Source organism: Rhinolophus sinicus, linkage group LG02 (genome assembly GCF_036562045.2).
Source record: "Rhinolophus sinicus isolate RSC01 linkage group LG02, ASM3656204v1, whole genome shotgun sequence".
In the NCBI taxonomy this organism is placed as follows: Eukaryota; Metazoa; Chordata; class Mammalia; order Chiroptera; family Rhinolophidae; genus Rhinolophus; species Rhinolophus sinicus.
Window position 1 is genome coordinate 7,941,556 of NC_133752.1, and position 21,082 is coordinate 7,962,637.

General features: G+C 40.0%; 1 long non-coding RNA gene across 10 annotated transcripts in view; it reads left to right on the plus strand.

Moving 5' to 3' along the window:
- The window catches only part of LOC109452126 (uncharacterized), a 401,284-nt gene that overhangs the window by 148,673 nt on the left and 231,529 nt on the right, over window positions 1-21,082 (plus strand). For 8 of the 10 annotated variants that reach the window (XR_012492644.1, XR_012492645.1, XR_012492636.1 and 5 more), the window contains one exon: window positions 13,033-13,217. The exons of the other annotated variants lie outside the window; for them this stretch is intronic. This is a non-coding gene — a long non-coding RNA (uncharacterized LOC109452126). The remainder of the gene's footprint in view (window positions 1-13,032; window positions 13,218-21,082) is intronic. 10 annotated transcript variants of the gene reach the window in all.

A 21,082-nucleotide genomic window follows, 5' to 3' on the forward strand; every position in this document is an offset into this window, starting at 1 on the left:
CTATAAACTGATGTTGATTACTTAAGCTGTGAAAAGACCTCACTAAACTTATTTCAACTTGGCCCAACTCTATATTTTGTAGATTTCATCTTTGGTGCTTAGGTCTGCTGTTTCCTTTCTGCTTCAAGCTGCAGGCAGATAGGAGCAGTGACTCTTCCACTTTAAACCTAAACACTAGAGAAAGTCTCATTCGCTGAATTCCTAACACCACTGGGATTCTCTCCTTCCTCTTCTCTATCCAAGGTCAAGCCTTGATCCCTCCAAGGGACTTCCCTTCTAGGTTTTCTTTGGGGAATTGCAACCTCTTCGTCTCTTTATTAAGCAGAACAAGTTCTTCCTTCCCAGGTCATGTCCCTCGATTTATAGAGCCAAGACAAGTAGGAGTTCGACAAAACAGAGTTCCCTCAGCTAGAAACATCTATCTTCTTTACCAGACAGCAGAACAAACATCTCTTTTTAGTTGTGCATACCCCTTGGGGCCTCACCCTTCAGCTGAAATACCTTGTCTACTATTTATTCCAAAACAAAAGTGCAGGGTCTTTCACGAGGGAGACTCTTATAATAGCTGCTAAGATAACCCTTCTACAATATTATTGACTATGCGTATAATGCTACGTGCATATGGGTTTAAGACCATGATTAACCAGAGGCAGTCTATGGTCTACTCAGGGCTAGTGAGGCAGGACCATGTTTCTGTGTAGTGGGGGGTAGGGGAGATTCTAACAGGAGTGAAAGGGTTGCTTGTGTCAGTCTCCTCTCTTAAACCAAATAGGTGAGGCTTGCTTGGAAAACAGAACCTGCACTGTAGTGGGAGGTCCTTTGGTCAGGTTGAAGATTTGAATGTGGGTAAGTTTTGCCTTGATGTACTACTATCGTTAGTACCACTAGCAGTTAATATGAATTGAGCACTTTCTGTTTGTGAAGCCCTGTCTTATGGAGGTAGAAGCTATTCTAACTCACGTGTCACGTACCTGAAAATGGAGGTTCAAGGTTATAAGTAACTTGCTCAAGGTCACACAACCTGTTGGAAAAATATGGTGATGATGATGATGATACTTTTTTGGTCTTTGAAGACAGTTGTCTCAGTAGAGTTTGAGTAGCTAAGAAGACCTGGGACTCCTGACAGGTGGTTGTGAAACAAATTTTGAACAAATCCTGGAATCATAAACTGCTTTAGGAAATCTGATGCACAAATTCCAGCCTAGTCACAGTGGCTGCAGAATGAAATGGTTGTTCTGGCTTTCTCCTTTGTCAAGGATTTCTTATCTGGGGAACTGGGGACTGTGAGAAGGGGAGAATAACATTGGCTTTCTCATGAACTCTTTCAACACTTTAAATTTCACTTTCAATGGCACAGACTGGCATGAAATATGCATAAATCCTCCCTTCTCTTTCCAACTATAGCGTATCTTATAATTTAGCAACTGTAAAAATGAATAAGTACAATTAACAATGCAGAGCGAAAGACAGTGAGCTTATAACTGGCTATAAGTCAATTGAATCTCATTATTAAGGAATATAATGATCCTAATTAATATCCTGGTTTTCCGGTCTCTCCATAAATCAGCAGGTCACTGCTGAGCTCCTTTGCAATCCCAGTTTTAGTATCAGGTCTGACTCAGGGCTAGTTGGAAACCACTTTGTTGCTGCCTGACCTTGGTTTTTCACACTGATCATGCCGAGGTCAGTCAACGGATTCTGTGGTGTGGCGGAACAAGAACAATGGGGGTGTCAGGCCCTTCCATCCTGGCCGAGTCCCTGCTCTAGATGTCCATGCAGCTTGGGGGTCAGTGTCAGGAACTCACAGGACCTGACGACCAGGTGGACTTTGGGAGTAAGAATGAAAAGGGGTAGAAGTGAAGTCTGATCCAGCAGAGTGGGTTTTGATGGGCTTTTCAGAGAGACATTCAGAACCTGAGGTTTTTTTCATACTTTTTATGTACAAATATCCATTTGTATTGGACCTTGTATTGGACCTTATCCATCAGCACTGGACCTTGGGAAAAAGGTTTGGCAGGGGTCTTGGGGACAGATTAGGAAAACAGATGAATGGAAGGCAATCTCAATGGCAAGCATTACCCAAGGCCCCTGAAGGTCTCACACTGTGGTCAAATACATCATTTACAAGAGTGAATAGTGTTACCTCCTGCAGCCACCTTTGCCTGTCAGAAAAGAACAAAATACACATACAACATAATAGCCTGAGTCTTGTCCCCAAAGATCTATATTTTGTGTTACCTCTTTTTCTCTTGTCAGGGAAGATGGCCCATGTGCTTAATAAGGTAATCTGTACCATTCTCTTATTTGCCTACAGACATTAAGCTTCAAGTGAGATGTGGATTTTTCGGTTACTTTCTAAATATGCCCAGCTGTTGGAATGTGTGCCTATTGGGAAAATATGTGAGCTAAGATGCACCGGTGTCATAAAGACTAGTACGAAGTCCAAAATGAGTAGGACAAAGCTGGGACAGTTGATTTAGGATAATCTGAATTGTGTGTTAGGGGACTCAATGCAAGCTTCAGATGGCTTAAAGGTGAAAGTGCTTTAGAACAAGGCAGGGTCGGCCTGCCCTCCTCCAGTGCTGCTGGTCTCACAATTGTCTCTGACTGCCTTTCCTTCCATTGGTAGAAACTTACCATCATTCTATTGTTAATAACTCTTTATACTTGTAAAACACTTTATGTGATTTCTGTGATTACACATCCCATAATAATCCTGGGAGGGAGACTTAGTGGGTAATTATTAATCTCCTTTTACAGCGAGATTAAGGGCTTTGCCCAAGCACACACTGAGTAAGGGGCAAAACAGATTAGCGTTGTCACACCCCCTTCTCTTTACGTCCAGCACTGTCGTCCTAGTTCGAGCCTCATTCTTTCTCATTTGGCCCATTATAATAGTCAGCTAAATGATGTCCCCATGTCTAGTATTTTGCCTCTTTAATTTTTAATTCACACTATTGTAAAGTCATCTTCCCATAACAGGGCTTAAATCATGTCTATTTTCACCCTCAAAAGTCTTTAATGCCTTACAGTCTACCAACCAAGGTCCAACATCTTTGCATGATGCTCAAGGCTTTTGATAATCTGGTCCCATATGTGCCCCAGGTATTCTGGCAATACTGGACTACTGGTTAACCAAATATACCTTCTGCCTTCTCACCTCTCCATGCATTTGCTTGTGCTAGTCCTTCAGCATGGAGCACTTTTCCTTCTTTCTCTTATAGTTTAAATCCTGCTCATCATTTATCATTCAGGTCAAATGCCACCTCTTTGATGAAGTCTTGTCTGATCACCCCAATCAAAACCAGTAGCCCCTCTTTTCTCTATGGCTCTACTTCCTTATAGCACCTGTTTTTCTCTACTTTGTATGATGGCTCATAGTGCCCAGGCCTGACCCTCTCTGCACTTTGAATTCTCCTAGCAAGGTCAGGAATCTTGCCTCATTCTTCATTCATGCCCATGGTAGATACTCAATAAACATTTATTTAATGAATAAACTTGCTAGTAGGACATGGCTATATTCCAAGAAAGTCTACAAGCAAGGAAACATATTTAGTGTTGGACCATTTGGGTGTTGGTAGAACAGTGGTTCCATAAATTGCCTGTTCTCTCTGGTTATCTTTCCATCTGGCTGCATAAAAATGATCTACACTACTTATTGAAAATACTGATTCCTGGGCTCTTATTTCAGAGCTTTTCATCTGGGACTTTGTGCTTTAACAAGTTCTCCAGGTGATGGTATGCGAAACCATGCTTGGGAGCCACTGGTGTGGAATATCGTGAATCTTTAAGAATGTTTTGATCCATAAAATGAGTGAAGTTGCCTGAAGATAGGTTAAATTTATTCATGAGACAGGGTCTACTATTTTTTGGATATTTTCCTTAGTCACAAATCCCTGAGGCTTAAAAATGATTCTGGAGTATTTTCTGTCCCAGCAGGAAGAATGGATGTGGCTTCCTAATGGGGGTAGGAGGATGCTTTGATTTTATTCTTCTCGCTTTTTTGACTTTTTCTAATTTCTGATATTTACCTCATGCTTTTGATTTCCTGTGCTTGTTGATTTTTCACTGCCTTTCATATTTGCACGTGCTTTTTTAGTTCTGAAAATGCTACCAAACTGCTTGTTTGATGAACACATCTTCTTCCTCCTGTACAAAGAATCTTTTTTTTTTTCTTTTTCCCTTCTCTCTTTGATCCATTGTTATTCAGGTCCTGGCATTTTCCCTGACATCCAAATATAACGTAGCTGGCTATATAAAACCTTATCTGAATGTATTTATAGTGAGATTTGCTGGGAGTGTTGATTCATAAGATTAACTATTTCACCTCAACTGTAAATTAAACAATACACCCGAGTGGGTATCTATAGGTGTTTTGAATACTCATCAAGATACCAGATTTATAAACTAGGTTTTCTTGCTACTGAAGAAAGACTGTATCGCTTGTTTTTATGTGATTAGTGTAATTGACCATGGAGGATAGCTTGCACTATTAAAAGCTCAATAATATTATCAAAACCCCAACGTCTATTATTAGCATCAGTGTTAGTACCAGTACCACCACGTCTATCATTCCTACCATCCTCACAATTTATTGAGTGATAAGTATGTTGGGAATATTCACAAAACACTCTAAGGCAGCTATTAATGTGTAATGTTTCTATTTGTGGAAACATTAACTCAGGGAAGTTGAGCATCTTACCCAGGGTCACACAAACAGTAAGCAGGGGAGCTAAGACTCAAACCTGGTCTGTCTGACTCCAGAACCTACACAGTACCCCATTTTCTGTGCCTTTTCTGGATAGAAACACAGACTTTTGTTTCTAGAGGTTTTGAATAATGAAGTTGTAACGGTCAAGGTCTGTGTAAAAAAAAACCATCAACTCAGATGACTTATTTGAAGAACTTTAATAAAGGGATGAGTTATAGAATTGTGGGCAAGATTAAGAAAACAACATGGGTTACTGAGGCACTTGCGGGCCTTATTATTATCTCCAAGGCTGCAGGAACCTAAACTCACAGCATTCAAATCATCAGATTTTTTTAATAAGCTATGTTCCTGGGTGCAGATATATTCATGACTTTTATAGCTTTTTGATTTATTGTTTCTCTTAGTAGCGTTTCTCTCTGTTTCTTCTGTTTTCCCCCTTCTACTCTATTTTGTATGGTATTGAAATTATTATTCTAAACTTTCTCTTGGTTCATATTTGCCTGATATTATTTATTTATTTATTTATTTCCAACTTTTTAATTGTCCTTTAAATGGACCTGTTGTGTACAACAAATCACTGGATCTTGTTTTTAATCCAGTTTATGAGTCTCTGTTTTTTTTTTTGTTGTTGTTGATATTTTATTGGAGAAGGGAAACAGGACTTTATTGGGGAACAGTGTGTACTTCCAGGCCTTTTTTCCAAGTCAAGTTGTTGTCCTTTCAATCTTAGTTGTGGAGGGTGACGTTCAGCTTCAAGTTGTTGTCGTTTCAGTCTTAGTTGCGGAGGGCGCAGCTCAGCTCCAGGTCCAGTTGCCATTGCTAGTTGCAGGGGGCGCAGCCCACCGTCCCTTGTGGGAGTCAAACTGGCAACCATGTGGTTGACAGGATGCGCTCCAACCAACTGAACCATCTGGGAGCTCAGCGGCAGCTCAGCTCAAGGTACCGTGTTCAATTTTTCAGTTGCAGGGGGCGCTGCCCACCATCCCTTGTGGGACTCAAGGAATCGACCTGGCAAGCTTGTGGTTGAGAGGACACGCTCCAACCAACTGAGCTATCCGGGAGGCAGCTCAGCTCAAGGTGCCCGTGTTCAATCTTAGTTGCAGGGGGCAGAGCCCACCATTCCTTGTGGGACTCGAGGAGTTGAACCAGCAACCTTGTGGTTGAGAGCCCACTGGTCCATGTGGGAATCGAACCGGCAGCCTTCAGAGTTAGGAGCATGGAGCTCTAACTGCCTGAGCCACTGGGCTGGCCCGAGTCTCTGTTTTTTGAGAAGTGAGTTTACTCTTGATATGTAATGTAGTTATTATACATATCCAAACATCTTTCAGCCATATTTCTTGTTTTGTTTTGTTTTTAACTTTACTATACTTCTTATATTTTGTAAAGTTTTATTTGACTTATTTCTTTTCTTATAGAACTACTTCTCCAAGTGTATTACAAAGAGGGTCTTTATGTGGTAAGTACCGTAGCTCAAGTGAAATCTTACATACCTGGAAGTACTTTTACATTCAAATAATAGTTTTCATGGATGTAAAATTTCAGCTTCAAAGTTTTTGTGGATTTCTTGCTGCTGAGTTTCCTGATACCAATCATATTCTTGTTTCATTGTAGGTGACTTTTGTCTTTGTAAGCTTTTAAATAATTTTCAAACTGTTTATTGATGCTTTGTTTTTAACGTTAATACATTTCTTTAAAGTGAGTTAAAGTATGGGTAGTTTCTCATACGTTTGTATTCTGTAAACTGTTTCATCCATAGTTCTTATATGCTTTTCAAATTTGAGAATATTATTAGTCATTTATTTTCAACTCTTTTTCCCTCATATGTTTTCTGTCTTCCTCGGAGTCCTATTATGCATATGTTTATGCTTCTAATTCTATCTTCATGGTTTTCTTCTTTCATACTTTTCATCTTTTATCCATTCCTGATGCCATCTCTGATCTAATCTTTTAATTCATTGACTTGTTTTGTAGCTATTTTCATTCTGCTACCAAATCCATCTATTGAATTCTTTATTTCAACTACAAGTATCATTTTTTTCATCTATAGTTTGTTTATTTGTTTATTTACTTATTTATTAATGACAGTGTCCTGGCTTACGTTTCTGATATTCTCATCTCTTTGGGGATATTTAATAAATGGATCTTTAATTTAAGTTTTATCTGGTCTATTAACTTTTTTCATCTGGAACAGATAATTCAGTTTGTTGTATTTCTGTCAGATAGGCAGTAAAGTGTAGTGGAAAAAGCATAGGCTTTGGAGCCAGATTGCCTAATTTCAAAGGCCAGCTCTTCCAATGCCGTGCTGTCTGATCTTGGGCAAACAATTTAGCCTCTCCCTGCTTTCTCTTTTTCATATTTCAAACAAGAATAACAGAGCAGTAGTGCTGACTGAATAGACTGATATTTGTAGGATATAGAATCATGCCTTCTACTTAGTGTTGGCTAATTTTTTTGCTATTGTTACTAGAGTCCTTTTATGCCTCAGATATTGTATTATGTCCCCCTCTGAGCTGATAGTTCCTTGGTTCTGTTAGCACTAAAGAGTAAATTCTAGGTCTTAGCGACAGCTTTTTGATGCATTTAGGGAGGAAGAGAAGGAGTACGACATGTCAAGACAGAACAGTTACAGTTACAACCCTTACCTCTGGCTGATTTTCTTTAAGATTTTCTTCTCCCTCAGTTGAAAATACCTGGCTTTGGGGTATGGAGTTATGGGAGAAGGGGGCCTTTAGTCAGCCTGCGTATGTTGTCATATGCTCCCACTTCAGCTGGCCAACGTGCCACTCTGATGCAATGGTCTGCCCTGGACATCTTCTCTGGGCTTTTGTCTCTCCCACCTTCTCAACCCCACCTCCAGGGGGCCCAATCACTTTCTCTCGCTCCTTGGATACTCACAGTTCTTATGCTAGTTTGGAAGAGCTGTCAACCTCCCTTTCCCTATTTGGGAAATTTCCAGTGTTGGGCTATATGTAGGGAACCAACAATCTTTGCTACTTTTCTTTCTTGTCAGGATTTAAAAATCATGATCCATGCCCTGGTTTTATAACGGAAGAAATACAGGCTCAGCATGGGAGTGGAACAGATGCTTGTTGCATTGCTATTATATGGGAGGTGTAGGTTCTAACACTGTTGCTGAAAACGGGCTGTTGGTGTTATCATAGGAAAGAATTCAAGGACGCACTGAATAAGCCAGGCAAACAAAGCCAAGCAAGCAGTGGATTCATTGAAAAAATAGTACACTCTCAAAATGGCGTGAAACTGGGCAGACCCAGAAGAAGAGTAACTGCCCTGAAGAACAAAGAGGCTTATGATTTTATTAGAAGGAGGGTACAAAATATTCAAGATTTAGGGGTGGTATTATAGGCATTCCCAAGGCGGGTCCTCACTGACTACTCCTTCCAGTAGGGAGATGGGATTCCATTATCCTTATTTGATCCTTGTCTGAACTGTCATGGCGACCCAGGGGGTGGAGATGTCTCCCTGCCTGCAATGCTAATAGTACTATAATCCATTACAATTAGCTAAAGTTCACCTTGAGGGGCAAGATGGCGTCCTGAAGCTAGTTCTGGCCGGTCTGGTAGCTGCCTCTTTTCTTCAGGATGATCTCATGTCCTCCCTCCTTTGTTACCCCCCTCCCACACACTTCCTCCTTCCCTTCCTCCCGCTCTCTCCCCGAGGTCCTATTCTTTCTGCCTTCATAACAACACCATGAGGATGATGAAGATGATAACAATGCCCGCCCCACCCCCCTTCCCACTGGGCATGAAACACGGTAGGTATACACTTGATTCCAAATCGTCCCCATAATTCCTGCAAGGAAGGTAACATTATCCTTTTCTTCCCCAAGAGGAGGCTGAAACCCTGAGAGGTTAGGTGACTGGCTCAGGGTCACAGCGCCCATGAGTGGTAGAAGCTGGATGTGAGCCTTTGCTGTAAAAACCAGGGCCTGCTCCTTTCTCCCTCTTGACTTGGAGTCCTTTGGGTGTGGAATGCCGTGCCCAAAGCACAGAGGAAGCCAGTGACAGCCCTGCACTAGATCCCAGGCTCCAAATCCTCTGCGCTCTCTGCCCCATGCCCCACCCTCGGTCTCTTCCTTTTCTACAGCCAAGAATGTGGACCAGTTCTTGAAATATGGTCTGTAAGCTACTGAGTGGAAAACTACCATCAGAGAAGCAAGGAAGAGATGATGCAAACACCTTATTTATCACTCTTGACTTCATTACAAAAGATCTGCAAAGCTCACAAAAAAATCAACCTGCAAATCATGTTTTGGTTAATAAAACAGTAATTTAATGCCCCGCCCCCACCTGCAGTGTCCTGAGGTACTTGCAGTGGCCTGTCTGTGCTTTATTGTAGGGCCCAGTACAAAAGGTTTTCACCTTAACGTAATTAACTTCTTATCGTTAAGATTCCGAAAAATTGAATTGTGTTGGACACAGGTCACCATAATGAGAATTTAATGGCAACGTATTACAGTGTGAGCTAAGCTTTGACTATGTGCTAAAGGCCTCACATTGCTACTGACCTATGCAAATTTCCATCTCTGTGGCCCTTATTCTTCCCCACTGTGGCATCCAGGCCCCCTCCCCGCTTTCCTCTCATCTCCTTAAACAATGATTCCCTCATTTTCATATTAATTGCATCACTTAACTGAGATAATGCTCCCTCTGAAATGAGCAAAGGGATGAATCACTGAAACGGGCCATTATTCTTTTTGCTTAACCAATTTCACAGGCCCCGCACAAAGCACTGCCTTCATTTGGCTTCCTATAATTGCTTATCATTAGGCCCAGCCGCCCCATGAAGTATCTTTTTATTTATTTAAGTCTCATCTCTGATGGATGGAAAATGAGTCACTTGCATATCTGAGGAGCCCAGGCTGTTCCAGGCAAGGGGATGGTGGAATACCCGGGAGAACTTTGAAGGCAGAAATCAAGGAAAAGACTCTGAGATGGGTATCCCCCCACCTTCCCCTTTCCCATGAAGGCTGGGGGCAGCCATAGCCTTCAGGTGACCTAGCGGCATCCCGCAGCAGTCCCATTTGCTTCCTACAACTTAGTGGAGGGAGGGTTTGACCCATCTGATGAGGGCAGCTCGGTGCCCACAGAGGGGTGTGTGAAGCTGCCCTGGTGCCCTCCTCACCGGGTAACATGGTGCTCACCTCCATGACTGGGACAGGTGACAGGGTGTATGCTGGCCTTGACCTTCATATTCTGGACTCATTAGCATGACATGGCTAAAGGAACATTTTGAAAAATTGCTATTCTCTCTCTCTCCCCCCCTACCCTTTTGGAGACAGAATGGTGAATCAGAAGGAGAGGAGGAAAGGACATTTTCCAAGGGAAATTATGCTGTTATCAGCCTCAGACACACTCAGAAAGGCATCAGGAGAGAATGGCTCCCTTGCCACGAGAAGGAAAAACTCCTATTAGCCTGTCAGGAGATGTGGGCTAAAGCGTTCCCTGGAGGTTTACTGGGAGCTCACGATGTACTTTTGTTCCTGGGGATAAGAGGGCCTATCTCAGAGCTAGCTATCAATGCCTTTGCAATCTGTTCGGTCATAATATTGTTCCTCAGATATCACTGCTGTGACTCATGTCCCGTCTGTAATTGGTGGCTGCTGCAATTTTACCTGTATGTGTCGTGCACCTTTGTGCTCAGCCTTCACCAGGCTCCTCAGCTTGTACCCTCACCCTCACATTAACCCATCAAGAGCCTGGCCGGGGACAAATAACTTCTCTGAGACAGGAAGGACAGTTTCCTGACTAGCTCTTTTTGTTTCTTCGTGATGTCCCTGAAGGACATCTAGCCCACACTGCCACCCTCCTTAGCACAGAGGGAGGTGGCTGTGGGCATCCACCTGAGCACTTCGCGTAGGTTCTGTGTTAGCACAGGGCAGCAGTTCTCAAGACGTGGTCCTCGAGCTGGCAGCATCAGCATCACCCGGGAACTTACTAGAAATATGAATTCTCAGGCCCCACCCAGAAAACTGAGTCGGGATAGCAGGGTTGGCTCCATTGGTCTGGGTTTCATAAGCCCGACGGGTCCTTCCTAAGCCTGGTACTCACTAGATGGAGGACATCATACTTTGACTTGGCTGTTTTGTTTACTTATTTTTTATAATGCTCTCATATGCAGCAGCTCACTGGAGTCCCACCACAGTTCTGAACACTGGCAGGAAAAGGCACAGCTGGTGGAGTTATCCCCATTTTGCTGATGAAAAGGTCAAACTAATAGCGGTTGCATGACTTGCTCAGGGTCCCCCAACCTGTTGGAGCTAGGAATTGTCTTACCACTTCCAGTACCCTCCAACTGATTGAGCAAAGACAAAGATGAGTGTTCAAGGGGGAGTAAAACCTCACCATCAGTAGTGATACATGAAAGGGGAGGTTTCCCACAATTTTCCAGGTATGATTAAAACCACATTAGAAACCCACATCATTGTTTTAGGAAAGGGAGGACCCAAGGGTAAGACTCGGTTTCATCATTAGCCATTGCAAGTGCAGGCTTAAGGTCTAAAGGTAGAAAGACATGGGGGTGAATTCTGCTTGTACAATGTCTTACTAGCTGTGGGAGCGTGGCCAGCACCCCAACCTCTCAGAACCTCGACTTCCTGATTATGAAACTGGCTGATAATAGAAGCATTTACCTTAGAGATTGTTTTGAGAGTCAAAGAACATAATGCATAAATTCATTAGCATATGCTTCAATCATAGCCAGCAGTTAATAAATGATTATATTATTACTAAGATTGAAAATAAGAGAGGAGTAAAGACTGACCCAAATCTTAACTGTCACCTGTTCAAAATGATAAGAGCAGCAGATATTTACTGAGTTACTCTGATATGCCCTGGTTTACACTGAGGGGTCCTCTCATGGGTATGGGACTGGATGATGGGTGAGACTTGGAAAAGCTGTAGAACTGAGGATCAGGGATTTCAAGGAACTTTCCCAAATTCAATGAGTAGATCTAGCTCTAGAATCCCACTCCACTGATACCTCGATTCTCCACTGTGGTATTTCTTAGAGTGAAAAATGTACTCCCTATAGGATTTCAAATCCACAATAGATAACAAAAAGAAACAAATGAAACCAAGTAGAGAAGAATGAAGTGTCCACTGTATATTACTGATTTGGAGTGCCATGGATTTCAGAACTCAAACGATTGATGGGGGTTGGAGCTTTTAGCCTAAGCTTCCATCACAGTGTAGGTAGAATGGATTGAGCCTAGAGGGATGAGCAAGACTTAGATGGACAGAGGATCAGAGATGAGTGATTATCAGACATTAGCCAAATTACTAAGAATACCATGAGGTTGGTGAGCGTGGAGCACGGTAGAGGATTGCCAGGGAGCGGTGGGAAATAAGCTTGAGGGCAAAGTAAGGCCAGATCACGGATGGGGTTCTTGAAACCAGGTTAAAAGACAGTAAGGAGCCATTATAAATTCTTGAGTTTAAGAACAGTAGAATAAAGTAGTGCTTTACAAAGAATAATTTGAGAATGGTATTTGGGATGGATTCAAGTAAGAGAGATTAAAAACCCTTATTATTAGTATTGGCCGTCTAAATTAGCTTATTATTATTATTATTATTGCTATTATTATTTTAGTTCAGTAGTGCTCCTTTCTCCAGTAATGCTCTATAAATGGCAGACACGCTGAAGAGGAAGGTTCTCCCTGGTGCTCCTAAATCACACCATATTACCTCTCTGGGTCTCAGCTCTTTTGGCTGTCAGTGAGAACCAACCTGTTCCATAAACTGTCTCTCTCTGAAGGGTGTGACTTGTTTGTGTCTTGAATCAGATCATTCCAAAATTGGAATGAGTAGTGTTAGGAACTCCTGAATTTTCTTGGTTTAGAATTGTCACGATAAAAGCTACAGTTTAAGGGAAATTATAGAGTGGTGGCACAGAGATATTTTTATGATTGCGAACATATTATTAAAATGAACAGGTTGACTTTAAAGTTGACGTATGTCATAAAAATGAAACTGGTAGAGAGCTGAGCTTAGAATAATGATCCTGAAGAAAAATAATCCTTTATAGTTGCAGAGTACATTATCATTTGCATTAATTTATGTGAGCTAAATTGCTGCAAGAAAGAAACACAAAATGCAGTAACCGAAACACAGTGAAGGCTTGTTTTCTTCTCATGTAAGGGTGAAGGAGCAATGGATGTCTCTGGTCAGCAGATGTGGTTGACGGTGGGAAGACAACTTCTGCTCCATACAGTGTTTCAGAGACTGCGGCTGACAGTAGCTCTGCCACCTTCGATACATGTCTTCCAAGGCTATCGAGTTACGGTTATTTGTCTCCAACCACAGGAAGGAAAACATGGAGGAGCCTGGAGGTTTTTATGGCATGAGTCTTCACATGGCACACATCACTTCTACTCACATCCCTTACTGAATTGCAAGCAAGGTGGTACATAGAAAGTTCTGCAATTATGAAGAAAGGAAGAATAGATCTTAGTGGACAGCTGGAATTATTTTCATAGCAAATCTAACAGGTACTCTGATTTCTATTTTACTGTTAAAGACAGTGAAATTCTGGTTAAGAGAATTCCTTGGGAAAACATTGGCTACCAATGAATGGTCTGGGCAAAATTCAAGGTCATTTTGTCATCTCTGTATTTATACTTCAGCCAAAAAAAGTGAATTTATTCATAAAACCAAGGATTTAGAGAACATCTAGAACGTGCCCAGCTCTGTATGTGTTACATGCTTTAAATCCAGTGGTGGTCATAGTCCTGTTGGCTTTTGATGAAGAATGATTTCTGCATACGTTGAGTAGAGAATGAAGCTCCTTTTTCCTTTGATCACCACACACTGTTTGAAACCCATAGTCACGTGCTGTGTTTTCAAGGTGGGTTGAATTTTCTAGATAACATATGTTGCATATTAAATAGTGCTATATGTTCAAATTTCTCAAGGGACAGGGGGTGAAATTTCTTTCTGTTTTGTAAAATCTTTGTAGCATCTGACATGGGGTTTTAGAATTAGACAGTATGAAGCTTTACTCTCTGTTCCTCACCTTTAGTCAGTTCATTTATCCTCTTAAATCATGGTTACCTAAAGAAAACAAAAAACAAAAAAACACCCAGTCCATTTTGCAATATGGTTGGGGTAAATAAGAAGTGATAATGAATATAAAAAGGATATGATATTATAAAATCTAGTGGAGGTATATAGAATTATCATTATGATAATCCATCAGTACTCTGAATTTTATCAGCACATATCACGAAACATTCACAATGTTGTATGTGAAGTAGGGCTTATAATTGCCATTTGCAAGAGAGAATTCAAATTCAGAGAAGTTAGTGGCTACTTCTTTGTCCACAGTTGGTAAGAATGTGGTAGGCATCATATGTAACATTAAGGAAAAAAACACTGTCTCTGGAGACCAAGGACTTGGATTTCAGGTCTATTTCTGGTAAATATTAGCTGTGTGAGTTCAGAAAAATGGCTTTTCCTCTCTGAATTGTTCCCGATCAGAGAGAATAATATCTCTTCCTCTTTATAACCTCACAGGTTATTATTAGGATCATAGAATCAATATATCAGAATTATCTCAAGTTTTTTTTCATGGCTTTATTGAGAATCAGTAATTCTTGGCTCTGTCTCTCAAGTCACTTTGAAGTAGCAGGAGCCATGTAAGTTGAGCTTTATGTTGTTGAAGTTTACTTACCATTTAACCAAGGTCTAGGGTGAGCTCTGAACACAAATGACTCAAACTTTCAACGATGAGTCATTATGTTATGGAATATTAATATTGGAGGTCTTTAAAGTTTAATCTAGTATATCTTGTCCCCAAACACAGAACGCTGCTAGAAGGTATCTTTGAAAGATTGTCTTCCAGCTTCCGTTGTAATAATTCCAGCAACGGGAACTAACATACTCACGAGAAGGGATATTCTATCTGGGTATTTGGTTTAACCAGTAGTTACTGAGGCAGGTATTGTGCTAGTGAGATAACACAGAAGATTGGATTGTCAAATCAGACTTACATGAATCACAGATCTTACCCAGTACCAAGATTTACTAATAATTTCAGGGATACAAGCAATCAAATGACACAGGTGAAGCAGAGAGGGGTCTGGGACAGTCTGCATGACTCCCCAGGTCTTTACTTGCTGCACTAGATACAAAACCTGTGATCCAGAATAATAGGTGATGTCTCTAAGTGAGGCTTGTGGGTCACTGTATACAGAGGAGAGTGTCTGGGTTAAGAAACATCTCCCTTTATAGTCCGGATAGTAGTATAACTGATGTGATGAGATCCAGTATATCATGACCCATAAATACATGGCTTCTAGGTTTATTAACACAAATGATCCTAAACCAAGGACATACTGCTAAAAATATTCCATAAATAATCACCATCTTCTAGGAAGCATCATGGCTTTATTCGCCAGGAGGTCCAGTTATCAGTATATTTCCAGGAGATTAGATTGGGTCAGTTTCCTTTTTCTCTACCCCTAGAATGTTCTCTGATAACTCTAAGAGAGAAATGAACCACATGCCAGAACTTTAATTCCTTCCTCTCCAGCTAAGTAGGGGAAATGTCAAGGCGAACACAACATACAAGGTCTCTGACTTTGATCAATTTACTGACTTTGGAGAGAAAAAGAAGTAATCAGACAAGTTTAATAGGAAGAGCTAGTCTATTGCTGCTGATCAAGAACATTTTTAACTATGGTTAAAAGTTATACCTGTGGAAAGCAGCCCAATTTCAAATCACAATTGCAAGTTGGAATGTCCATCCTTGTGACTTTGGATTTAGGATTCACGTTTGAAGCCCTCATTGTTTTTCTCTCGCCACAACTAGACATGCCATTCACATGGCAGACCTGCCTCAATGGGCAGTTCTCTTTGCCTGTCTTGTACCTCGACGTAAGCTGCTCTGGACGATGACTTTCTCTCTGTTTGGGAATGCCACCAAGGCCCACCTAGGTGAATTTTATGTTTGCTGAATGGTCTGTATTTTAATATAGAGCATTCCATAAAGAGCCCAAATTAGGTGAAAATCCATTCATCTGTTTTTAATCATTACATTAACAGATACACTCACAGAAATTTATTTTATTTGTATGTGTGCAGAAAGCCAGTGGTAGAGTTGCAGATAGAATGTTATGGGAGCGGATAAGAGGGGCCCAGTCAGAGATGCACAGGCTGAATTTTAAGGCATAAGCAGAATATAGCCACATCAAGAAGAGGGGACAGGACATTTCTGGCAGAAACCAGCAACTGCAAGAACAAACAACTTGGCAAGTGCCAAAACTATAAGTAGTCTCACCCTCACTAAATATTAATGCCAGGCAGGAGTGGAAGACGGAGCTGAGGTAGCAGCAGGAACTAGACGTCATGAGAAACTCTAGGAACCATTTTTTAAATGAAGTTTGTGGGGGCAACATTGGTAAGTAATATTATATAAGTTTAAAGTGTACACTTCTATAATACATCATCTGTATATTGCATTGTGTGCGCACCATTTAAAGTCTAGTTTCCCTCTGTCACCATAAATTTGGCCCCGTTTACTCTCTTCGTCCTCCCCTGACTCCCTTCCCCTCTGGTAACCACTCTACTGTTGTCTGTGTCTGAGTTATTTTGTTTTGCTTGTTTGTGTATTGCTTTCTATTTTATATCCCACAGATGAGTGAAGTCATATGGTTCTCAACTTTTTCTGTCTGACTTAATTCACTTAGCATGATCGTCTCAAGATCCATCCATGTTGTTGCAAATGGCTGTGTTTCATCCTTTCTTATGGCTGAGTAGTATTCCATTGTGTATATGTACCACATTTTCTTTATCCAGTCATCTCTGGAAGGACACTTTGGTTGTTTCCATGTCTCGGCCACCATGAATAATGCAAACTTCTGCTCAACCTGTTAAAGCAGAGGGACTAAACTGGCAAAAGTACTGCCTCCCCACCCCCCGAGGACATTTGGAAATTTGTGGGGCTCTTTTGGGCAGTAGCAATACCTGAGATGCTATAGCAAATTTAATGGGCAAAGGTCAGGAACGCTGAATACTGTGCGATGTGAAATAACCAGAAACTATCCTGCCCCCAAAGTCTATGACACAATCCTTGAAAATTCAGTCTCTACAGCATACCTCCTACAGGTCGGCTGTCTGCCAGATCATAGGCCTTTCTATTCTGCCAAACTTTTGTGAGAGAAATAATCATACCCTGATGCTTCCAGGAAAGGGGAAGGGAAGTCCTATGTTTAGTGACAGATGCTTATTTTATTCCTAAATGATTGAAGTAAAATGCATTGCAATGAAACTTTTTTCTCTATTAACCTTTAGCAGCATTTATAATGATCATGTTAAATCAAACCTCATTACAATGTAATGGGGCCTGACTGAAATACTGCAGGTATGATGCTGAGTAATTTCATAAATTATTAAATGGTAATTGAAAGTAATATGGCAGAATTCATGCTCCTCCTGAGGGGGAAAATACAGAAGACTTTGGAAGGAAATGAAGTTGGTTAAAATATAGCATATAAGACAGGATTGGAAATAGGGCCAAGAAGGGCAGTAGAAGACCTGAACACATCCTTTAATTTTTGGCACTGCGTTAAAATATGTAATTTTGATACCAGGATTATGACCCCTGCTTGAAACATTGCAGCCATCTAAATTCCTCATTCACTTCCTGTGCTCAGGTATTCTTCAAGGTAAAAGGATCAGATTCAAATGATTTTTTATACTAAATGTCTCTTGATGCTGTCTTTATTTTAATTACAGTTCATTTCAAGTCCTCACTTTCCCAATAGCTTTTCAGAAGCTTATTCAAAAATTGTTTTTTCAGTAATTATGCTTGTGAAAGAACCTACAATAATAAAGAATATAGACTTAGCAGGGACATCTCTTATTATCACACATAGCCTTTATTATAGGTAGTAGATTCTTCTTGCTCTACCCACATTATGCTTTATAAGTTTATTTTTCCAACTAGACTCATCCTAGAGGTACAGTTCTACAACTTGCTGTTTTCATTTAATATTATAACTTGGGCATCTTTCTATGTCTGTGTATTCAGATCTAAACTTTAAATTACTTTTTAAGGTAAAGTATACTATAAAGTGCACAGAATTTTAGTGTAGAAATTTATGGATTTTTTTCAAATGAATATACCCGTGCATCCACCACTTAAGGTAGAGAACATAACCACTACCCCTGAATTCTCCCTCATACCTTTCCCAGTCTTTATACCTATCCTTCTTGAATATAACCACTATTTTGAATTCTATCACCATGGATTAGTTTTGCCTTTTCTTGAGGTTAATATAAATTGAGTCATTTAGCATTATTTTTTTTTTGTGTATGTCTAGATTATTTTGCTCATTGAGGTTATAAAATTCTTTCACAGTTGCATAGTGTAGTAGTTTATTTTTTATTGCTGCATAGTATTCTCTTGTACCGTGTTTCCCTGAAAATAAGATCTAATCAGAAAATAAGCCCTAGCATGATTTTTCAGATGACATCCCCTGAACATAAGCCCTAATGTGTCTTTTGGAGAAAACTTTAATGTAAGACCTGGTCTCATTTTTGGGAAACACAGTATGACTATACTACAATGTATTTATTCATTCTGCTTTTGATGGACTTTTAGATTATTTGCAGTTTTGGGCTACTATGAATAATACTATGTAATACTACTGTAATAATACTATGTCCTTTATACATACATGTCTTTTGATGAAAACATATATGTACATTCTTCTTGGGCACATACCTGGAGCGGAATTGCCGTACACAAGTCACGTGCATATTCAGCATTAGTTGCTACTGCTGACAGTTTTTCCAAAGTGTAAGAATTTGTATTTCCACAGGCAGTGTATGAGGGTTCCAGTTGCTCTGTATCTTGGCCAACACTTGGTATGATCATTATAAAAAGAAAAAAAAAAACACAACTTAAATTTCAGTCAATTTTATGGCTGTGTAATGGTAATTCATTTTGGCTTTACTTTGCATTTCCCTATAACTAGGGGTGTCGAACACATTTTTATATGCTTATTAGCCACTTCATTAGCTTCTTTTGATAAGTGCCTAGACAAGTCTTTTGCCTATATTTTATTGCGTTGTTTTCCTCTTTCTTACAGATTTATAGGAGTTCATTATACAGTCTGAATATAAGCATGTTATTAGATGCATGTATTGCAAATATCTTCTCCCACTCTGTTGTTTGCCTTTTCACTCTTTAAGGCATCTTTTAATAAAGTTCAATTTATCTGTATTTTCTTTTATGGTTAGTGTTTTCTGCATTTTGTTTAGGTAATTGTTGCCTACTCCAATGAAGCTATTGTCTTATCTTCTATACGGTTATTGTTACCTATCACAATTAAATCTATGAGTCATCTGAAATCAGTTTTTGTATATGGTGTGATTTTTCATTATATCTGTATCTCTATCTCTCTCTATATAGATATCTATATCTATCTATCTATCTATCTATCTATCTATCTATCTATCTATCTATCTATCTATCTATCTATCTATCTCTAGCTTGTTTCCATTTTGTTTATTTTGTCCTTTAGATTCCACTTATTAAGTGAAATCACACTGTATTTGTTTTTCTCTGTCTCACACTCCATTCAGAACAATACCCTCCAGGTCCATCTATGCCACCACAGATGGCAAGAACCAATTCCCTTCCATGGCCGAGCAATATTCTGTTGTATATGAGGTATAACAATTAAGTTTGCAAACTTGTTGCAACAATGTTACTAACCTTTTTTGATATCAGAGGGATTATTCATTATGAATTTGTACCAACTGGACAAACAGTTAACTGAGTTTACTATTTGGAAGTGCAGAAAATGCTGCATGAAAAAGTTAGACGACCTGAACTTTTTGCCAACAATTCATGGCTCTCACATCATGACAATGCACCAGCTCACAGGGTACTGTCTGTGAGGGAGTTTTTAGCCAGTAAACAAATCACTGTATTGGAACACCCTCCCTACTCACCTGATCTGGCCCCCAATGACTTCTTTCTTTAACTGAAGATAAAGGAAATATTGAAAGGAAGACATTTTGATGATATTCAGGACATGAAGGGTAATACGACAACAGCTCTGATGGCCATTCCAGAAAAAGAGTTCCAAAAATTGCTTTGAAGGGTGGACTAGGTGTTGGCATAGGTGCATAGCTTCCCAAGAGGAGTACTTCGAAGGTGACCGTAGTGATATTCAGCAATGAGGTATGGAGCACTTTTTCTAGGATGGGTTTGGGAACTTAATTGTCTGACCTCTACTTTATCCATTCTTCCATCAACAGATATGGCTATTGTAAACAATGCTGTAATGAACATGTGAATGCACATATCCCTCGAAGCCGTGTTTTGGGTTTCTTCCAATAAATACCCAGAAGTAGGATTCCTGAATCCTCCTTTGACTCTTGTTGTAACCTTTGTTTTAAAGTCTATTTTGTCTTGCATACTCATAAGTATTGTTACTCCAGCTCTTTTTGTTTTTCTCATTTCCATTTTCATGAAATATCCTTTTGTGTGTCTTTCAGTTTGAAGTCTCTTATAAGCAGCATAGTTAAGGGTTTTGTTTTCTTATCCATTTAGCCCTCCTATGTCTTTGATTGGAGCATTTAATCCAATTACATTGAAAGTAACTGTTGATAGATATGCAGCTATTGCCATTTTATTATTCATATTTTTGATCTCTCTCTCTCTCTCTCTCTCTCTCTCTCTCTCTCTCTCTCTCTCTCTTTCTCTTCTTAAAGAAGTCCCTCTAAGATTCTTTGTACTACTGGTTTGGTGGTGATGAACTCCTTTACATTTTTCTTGTCTGGCAAGCTCTTTATCTGTCCTTTGATTTTAAATGATCGTCTTGCTGCGTAGAGTAACCTTGGTTGTAGGTCCTCACTTTACGTCAGGTTGAATATTTTGTGCCTATCCCTTCTGGCCTGTAAAGTTTCATTGAGATATCAGCTGACAATCTAGGATCTCCCTTATAAGTTACTAGTTACCTGTCTCTTGCTGCTTTTAAAATTCTCTCTGTCTTTAACCTTTGCAATTTTAATTATAATGTGTCTTAGTGTGGGCCTGTTTGGGTTCATTTGTTTGGGACTTTCTGTGTTTCCTGGATTTGTATGTCTATTTCCTTCACCAGATTAGTAAAGTTTTTAGTCATTATTTCTTCAAATAAGTGCTCAATCCCTTGCTCTCTCTCTTCTCCTTCTGGTACCCCTATGATGTGAATGTGTTACACTTGATGTTGTCCCAGAGGTCTCTTAAACTATCCTCATTTTTTTGGGTGTTTCTATTTTCTTTTTGCTGTTCTGATCAGGCATTTTCTGCTGCCTTGTCCTCCATATCACTGATTTGATCCTCTGCTTCATCTAGTCTGCT